The sequence below is a fragment of the Pseudophryne corroboree genome, chromosome 1 (assembly GCF_028390025.1).
Source record: "Pseudophryne corroboree isolate aPseCor3 chromosome 1, aPseCor3.hap2, whole genome shotgun sequence".
NCBI lineage: Eukaryota > Metazoa > Chordata > Amphibia > Anura > Myobatrachidae > Pseudophryne > Pseudophryne corroboree.
Window position 1 is genome coordinate 292,229,947 of NC_086444.1, and position 8,428 is coordinate 292,238,374.

The 8,428-nt window shown below is 49.1% G+C and overlaps 2 pseudogenes; both read left to right on the forward strand.

Moving 5' to 3' along the window:
- The first annotated feature begins 4,720 nt into the window (after positions 1–4,720).
- LOC134942178 (5S ribosomal RNA) lies at positions 4,721–4,838 on the forward strand (annotated as a pseudogene).
- A 149-nt stretch (positions 4,839–4,987) lies between these two features.
- On the forward strand, positions 4,988–5,105 carry LOC134936657 (5S ribosomal RNA; annotated as a pseudogene).
- Positions 5,106–8,428: the final 3,323 nt, after the last annotated feature.

Sequence of the window (8,428 nt, forward strand, 5' to 3'; positions counted from 1 at the left end):
ATTAGGACAATATTGTACAAGTTTTTCTTCTCTGCAAATATGGTGTAATTACTGCAGATAGAACATAGTTCTAAGACAGAGGAGAGTGTAGTGGTATACAGAGGTCTAATATCTGTTACCACTGTCACTAAGTATGTGGTCAACTCTTTACAAATTGATAGTGAGTATAGACACAAATTAAACCCTGGTGGTCTAGTGGGAATTGCCACAGCACTGGTATCAATTACAGCAACAAACGGGTATATAGTCAGTGTTAGGCAGGGGATAAATTCCCATTATGCCCTAATGATCTAGTATTGGTTGCCGCAGCACACTTAAAACCCTGGTGGTCTAGTGTCAGTTACCACGGCCGCAAGGTATGCGGCGGATGCTGTCCTGGTCTCCTCTGTCCGAAGTCCATAGTGACGTCATCGCGGCTACGCCCAGTCCGGAAGCGGGCGGCCGCGCTCATCGGGACTTCGGACAGAGGAGACCAGGACAGCATCCCAGGAATTTATCCCCTGCCTAACACTGACTATATGCCCGTTTGTTGCTGTAATTGATACCAGTGCTGTGGCAATTCTTGGGGTCCTTACCAGGTTTTGGAAGCATTATGAGAATCGCCTTGGACATTGAGGGAGGAAGGCTGTTAGCGGCAAACATTTCAACGTACGTGTCAAGCAGCTGAGGGCCAAAGATATCAATGTAATGTTTATATAGTTCCGTGGGAATACCGTCACTACCCGGGGATTTACCACTAGGAGACACCTCCACCGCCGACGTCACCTCCTCCAGGGTCAGAGGCGCGTCCAAGGCGTCCCTAGCCTCAGGGGAGAGTTTAGAAAGGGGAATGTTTGTCAGGTACAGGTCTAAGTCCTCAGTGGAACATGTCAGTCGACTATCATATACCTCCCTAAAGTAACTAAGGAACATCTGTGCGATGTCAGGGGTGGTATCTACTGTGCTATCGTGGTCCCAGGTCGGTCATAATGCACTAAGTGGGCCAGCAAACTACCTGGTCTGTCCGCCTGCATATAGATGTTAGTGGCCCTAAACAAGAGGGAACGTGCATTTTTGTCTGAAAGGTGAGCCAGCCAGGTCTCCTGAGCCACCAGCCAGCGGGCTTTCAGCGCAGGGGTACCCTCAGTCAGGTATCGCATCTCCAGATCCCTACACTCAGTCTCAAGCTGTCTTTCCGTCGCCCTGCGAGCCACCTTGCAGGCAGCAATTTTGCCAATCAATGTACCTCGCAAATACGCTTTGAATGCATCCCAAACAACTGGGGCCGGGGCCGATCCCGCATTATCCGCAAAAAATCCCTCCCACGTGGGCGCTAAATCCGGGCAATCGCCCAGCTGGGCCAGCCAAGATGGATGCAGCCGCCAATATGACTGTCCCCTCTGACAGTCCCCATCTATTGACAGCACCAGGGGCGAATGATCGGACACCCCCCGTGCTTCGTAACGGACACCCGTCACACCAGGCAGAAGCCCAGGCGAGACCAGGGCCAGGTCGATTCTGGAAAAAGAGCCATGTGTACCCGAATAACAGGAGTATTGCCGAAGATTAGGATTCCGAATCCTCCAGGCGTCTACCCACTGCATGCTATCTAGAAAATCTGCGAATTTAGATCCAGATGAAATTAAGCCGCCCCCCGCCCCTTGATCTCGAGGAGCCTTCCATCTGTCCAAAGAGGCAACCAACACAGTGTTGAAGTCCCCCAGGCAGATGACAGGGGTGTGGGGGGAGGAAGCAACAAATGAGGCGGCCTTTTGCAGGACATCATATGAAAATGGGGGGGGAACATACACAGACAATAGGAAAAAGCTACGTGAGAACAGTTTACATTCTATGAACACGTATCTACCGTGTGGATCTGTATTTACCCTGATCATCTCAAACTGTACAGTCCTTTTTATCATTACCGACACCCCTCGGGAATAAGAGGAGTGCGAGGAGTGATATGCCCACCCCACCCAAGGCCTGCGGAGCGACAACAGCCTATTTCCCTCCAAATGGGTTTCGCTTAGACAAATGATATCCGGGCCATATTTCTTGATCATTTTAAATACTAGGGATCGCTTTACTTTGTTGTTGATGCCCCGGACATTCCACGCCAGGATTTTTAAGGGAGGCATGTCGGCCAAGTTATCAACAGGGGCACAACACTTCTAGCAACCGCCCATCCACCCGGCGCTCCGCTCACGTAATCTTGTCGTCTGCAGGCCCCGGACCCCGGGCCGAACCCCTGAAAACAGTGCGACCCCACCACACCCTCTGAATAACAAGTATATAGGCTTCGTTAATTCAAAACATATAACAGAAAAACAGCGGCCCCCAAACATCCCCCCACCCCGTATACCTCCCCAAACTGTGACATACCCATATCCCTAACCAAACTTTAGCCCTGGAGATCCCAAAGCCTACGGCAACACTGTACTAGGCGTACAGATCAAAACAACCCCAATACCAAAACCTTTATGCGTTAATACGTTTATAACACTTCTCAGCAAAGTCCAGAACCACTAAACGAGAGGAAGCTCCCTGGACTTATACTTGCGGAATGTAGGCCCATAGAGGAGGGCGACCCGATGTCAGTCTGGAGCCAGCTGGCGGGCCCCCGGAGCATATCTGTCCAACCAGGAAGCCGCTTCCCTGGGCGAGCTGAAGAATTTGGTCTCCCCGTCTGCCACCACACGCAACCTGGAGGGAAACAGCATCGAGTAGGATAGATTCAGGTCACGAAGGCGTCGCTTTATGGGAAGAAACTGGGCCCGGTCTTTTTGAACGTCCGCTGCAAAGTCCGGGAATGCCGACACCCGGATTCCATTCCGGATCAGGGGGCCCTTCACACGTCCCAGGCGCAGGACAGAGTCCCGGTCCTTGTAATGCAGGAATTTTGCTATAAAAGTTCGTGGTGGGGCGCCTGGGGGTAAAGGCAGGAAGGGCACGCGGTGAGCCCGCTCCACTGCAAACTGAGAGGTAAAGGATTCAGCGCCGTATGCCTCTTTTAGCCAGGACTCCAAGAAATCTTCGGGGTGTGCCCCCTCTTCCTTTGCGGGGAGGCCTACGAACCTCACGTTATTTCTGCGGAGTCTGCCCTCCATGTCCAGGAGTTTGGTTTGCAACGTCGTGACTTGTTGTGTAACTGCAGACACCGATCGTTGTAAAAGACCGCTGAGGTCTTCCAAGTTGGAGACCCTTGTCTCAGTTTCGCCCACCCTCTCCCGCACTCGCTGGACGTCCTGTCGCAGCAGTGATAGATCACACTGCACCTTCTCCATCTTGTCCGACAGACGTTGTTCACTGGCCGCTATGGCCTCCAGGACCTGCTGGATGGAAGGAGCAGATGGCTGTGTATTCGCCCCCGAGTCGGCCCCAGCCGATGGATCCATTCTGGCAGGGGGGGAGAGCTTAGGAGATGACTGCGTCGACTGGGATGCAGGCTGTCGAGCAAACTTCTCCAGTTTAGCCGCGGCCGCACTCTGGCCGCCCCTCACCATCGTATTAAGGCCCAGCAATACTCAGAGTCCCAATATTCAGTGTCAAAAAGTATAACAGTGGGTGGTAAATGCAGTATCAGCAGCACGCCATGCACTGGGATAGCCAGCTGTTATATTGAAGGGAGAAGGGGGACCAGGGAAGTCCAGTGATATAAATAAATATGTCCAGTGTGTGATATTCCAACAGTATAAGCAATAGGCAGGGCAGCTGCAAATCCTCCAGCCCAGTACAATCTTCACCCACACTGCACCCTGCTGTGAGGAGAGACACAGGGAGCTGCAAATAAAATGGCCGCCCAGCACACAGATTTCCCCTTCTTCCCTTCCTGCACCAGCCTTCAGGGGAGCAGGATAATTTATATGTGGAGCCCTGGGGGTGCAGGAGTGGGGTGCCGCTGTCCTCCGGTGCCGCTGGCCGCTGTGGCCGCCTCGGGTGCGCGATCGTGTGCGCGCGCACACGCGCCCGGCGGGGCTCCAAATCGAGGCCGGGGACTGAATTGCGGCCTAGGCCCGGAGTCCGGGCGGCCGCTGGCGCGAGCCGGGAGCGCTCGCACGGATCCACAACGGTGCCTGCCGCTTCCGCAGTGCCACCAGACAGGAGAGGAGTCCAGGGGAGACCACAAAAAGAGCCCCTGGATTGATACAGGATTAATATCCAGGGAGCTCCTCGATCCTGCTGCCTAGTCCCTTGCCGCCATGGCCACGCCCCCAGCAATTATAGTGTTAATTGTCATCTAACCATCTTTGAGTCAGCTCTGAACTCTGTTTTTTAATAATTGGTATTGATCATTTTCACTCTCACTATAAGGCTATATGTATTATCTGTGAGCCAGCCTTGAGCTCTTTGCCAGCATATGATTACTCATCTGGTTTCCCTTTAGGGGACTAGTAATTATAACGTTTTTTGTCATTGAACCATCTATGAGCCGTTTCTGAGCTCTGATTCTCATTTAACAATTGTTATTTCTTAAATCTATGGATTAAGTTACACACATACACAGTACATATCTTCATTCAGCATTTTCATGAGAGCTCACTATCTGCAAAACTCTACCTACCACACTACACCTCTATCAAATTTATTCTGTGCCTCAATAAATCCTAGACAGTCAGAATTATCCTGACACACCCTTGTCTGGAAATATCATTTTGAGACTGTCTATAGCCTCGGTTGAGTGTGAAGTACAGAAAGCAGAGCTTGTGTATTCTCCCATTCCATTCATATTTCCTCTATACTGGCCCACGGCCATACTACCCTGAATACGCCCGATCCTGTCCAATCTCGGAAGCTAAGCAGGCATGGCCTGGTCAGTACTAGGAAGGTGAACCTCCTGAGAATACCAGGTGCAGTGGGCCTTTTAAAAGGAAAAATCTCATCCAACGCTTCTCACATTCCTGCTTCTGGAAAAACCCTCCCGGACTATTCATGGTTTTGACTTATGTACAGTACAGATAATAGGAGTGGATCTCCCCTCTTATTTCTTTTCTTACATTTCAAACAACAGGCCCACGGCCATACTACCCTGAATACGCCCGATCCTGTCCGATCTCGGAAGCTAAGCAGGTATGGCCTGGTCAGTATCAGGAAGGGAAACCTCCTGAGAATACCAGGTGCAGTGGGCCCCCTTTTCTCTCTTAAAAGATTCTCTTTTGCCATCTCCCTTTACCTTAACCCAACTTTGCTACCATATCACGCCACTATTAAAACCTTCATTCCAAGGCATGTACAGTGATTCTTCTGGATACCCTCATTTCACCAGAATTTTATGGTATCCATTAAACACATTCTTTCTGATATCTTCACCTTCCTTCATCACCTTGTACCTCATTTGTTAAAAAGGTTAAACAAGGTCCTTATTCTAAACATCAGACACAAGTCTCAAAATTATTTCACATTTATTCCCTTTTATTCAAGAAACAATTAAAGTTTAAGTTTTATCTCATTTCATCATTAATTTCACTTCACATTATACCAATCATTACAAACGAGTGCTCCCAACAAGGGTTTTTTGTCTTTTCTCTCCTTTTCAATTCTAATACAGCAGTATCCCTGGACTCATACGGCAGTGTCAGACAGGATGGCACTTTTCGAAAACTAGGCCCCAAACAGCACCTCATGCAAAGATGTCGAAGAGGTGCAATGAGGTAGCTGTATGACTAAGCCAAGGGACACAAACAATTACCACTGGAATTATACGTCCAAATCACTGGAATTATACGTCCAAATCACTGGAATTAAATGACAAAATCACTGGAATTATACATCCAAATCACTGGAATTATACGGCAAAATCACTGGAATTATAATGCAAAATCACTGGAATTATACGTCCAAATCACTGGAATTAAATTACAGTACCACTGGACATATACGGAAGTGTCAGACAGGATGGCACTTTAAAAAAATAGTCCCCAAACAGCACATGATGATAAGAAGAAAAAGAGGTGCAAGATGGAATTGTCCTTGGGCCCTCCCACCCTTATGTTGTGTAAACAGGACATGCACACTTTAACAAACCAATCATTTCAGCGACAGGGTCTGCCACACGACTGTGGCTGAAATGACTGGTTGGTTTGGGCCCCCACCAAAAAAAGAAGCAATTAATCACTCCTTGCACAAACTGGCTCTACAGTGGCAAGATGTCCACCTCATCCTCATCCTCCGATTCCTCACCCCTTTCACTGTGTACATCCTCCTCCTCACAGAGTATTAATTTGTTCCCACTGGAATCCACCATCACAGGTCCCTCTGTACTTTCTGGAGGCATTGCTGGTAAAGGTCTTCCTGGAGGAATTTATAATTCATTTTAATGAACATCATCGTCTCCACATTTTGTGGAAGTAACCTCCTACGCCGATCGCTGACAAGGTTACCGGCTGCACTAAACACTCTTTCAGAGTACACACTGGAGGGGGGGGGGCAACTTAGGTAAAATAAAGCTAGTTTGTGCAAGGGCATCCAAATTGCCTCTTTTTCCTGCCAGTATACTATACATACGAACTGTCTGACATGCCTACTTGGATGCTGTCACTCATATAATCTTCCGCCATTCTTTCAATGGTGACAGAATCATATGCAATGACAGTAGACATGTCAGTAATCATTGGCAGGTCCTTCAGTCTGGACCAGATGTCAGCTTTCGCTCCTGACTGCCCTGCATCACCGCCAGTGGGTAGGCTAGGAAATCTTATCCTTTTCCTTGCAGCCCCAGTGGCGGGAGAAATTGAAGGAGGAGCTGTTGACGGGTCATGTTCTGCTTGACTTGACAAATTACTCATCAGCAGGTCTTTGCACCTCTGCAGACTTGTGTCTGCCAGAAAGAGAGATACAACGTAGGCTTTATACCTAGGATCGCGCACGGTGGCCAAAATGTAGTGCTCTGATTTCAACAGATTGACCACCCTTGAATCCTGGCAAAGCGAATGAAGGGCTCCATCCACAAGTCCCACATAATCTGCAGAATCGCTCTGTCCTAACTCCTCCTTCAATTTCTCCAACTGCTTCTGCAAAAGCCTGATGAGGGGGATGACCTGACTCAAGCTGGCAGTGTCTGAACTGACTTCACGTGTGGCAAGTTCGAGGGGTTGGAGAACCTTGCACAAGACGGAAATAATTCTCCACTGCGCTTGAGTCAGGTGCATTCCCCCTCCTTTGCCTATATCGTAGGTGGATGTATAGGCTTGAATGGCCTTTTGCTGCTCCTCCATCCTCTGAAGCATATAGAGTGTTGAATTTCACCTCGTTTCCACCTCTTGCTTCAGTTGATGGCAGGGCAGGTACAGGAGTGTTTGCTGGCGCTCCAGTCTTCAGCACGTGGTGGCAGAATGTCGAAAGTGTCCTGCATTTTTTCGGGCCACCGACAGCATCTCCTGTACACCCCTGTCATTTTTCAAAAAATTCTGCACCACCGAATTAATTGTATGTGCAAAACATGGGACGTGCTGGAATTTGCTCATATGTAATGCAAGCACAATATTGGTGGCGTTGTCCGATATCACAAATCCCCAGGAGAGTCTAATTGGGGTAAGCAATTCTGCGATGATGTCCCTCAGTTTCCGTAAGAGGTTGTCAGCTGTGTGCCTCTTACGGAAAGCTGTGATACATGGCGTAACCTGCCTAGGAACGAGTTAACATTTGCGAGATGCTGCTACTGTTGCCATACATCTACCCAGTGGGCTGTAACAGTCATATAGTCCTTAGTCTGCCCTGTTCCACTTGTCCACATGTCCATGGTTAAGTGGACACTGGATACAACCGCATTTTGTAGGACACTGGTGACTCTTTTACTGACGTCTTTGTACATTCTTGGTATCGCCTGCCTAGTGAATTGGAACCTAGATGGGATTTGGTACCGGGGACACAATACCTCAATCAATTGTCTAAATCCCACTGCACTAATGGCGGATACCGGACGCACGTCTAATACCAACATAAGTGTCAAGGCCTCAGTTATCCGCTTTGCAACAGGATGACTGCTGTCACATTTCATCTTCCTCACAAAGGACTATTGGACAGTCAATTGCTTAGTTGAAGTAGTACAAGTGGTCTTCCGACTTCCCCTCTGGGATGATGATCGACTCCCAGCAGTAACAACAGCAGCGGCGGCAGCAACAGCAGCAGTAGGCGTACCACTCAAGGATCCTCCCGAGGAATCCTGGTTAGTAGAGGACTCCTCAGTCTTGACAGTGACATGGCCTGCAGGACCACTGACGTTCATGGTAAAGGAGGAAGTTGACGTTGAGGGAGTTGGTGGTGTGGCTTGCAGGAGCTTGGGTACAAGAGGAAGAAGGGATTTAGGTCAGTGGACTGCTTACGCTCTTACCCAAAGTTTCACAACTTGACACTGACTTCTGATGAATGCGCTGCAGGTGACGTATAATGGAGGATGTCCCTAGGTGGTTAACATCCTTACCCCTACTTATTACAGAGTGACAGAGGCAACAGA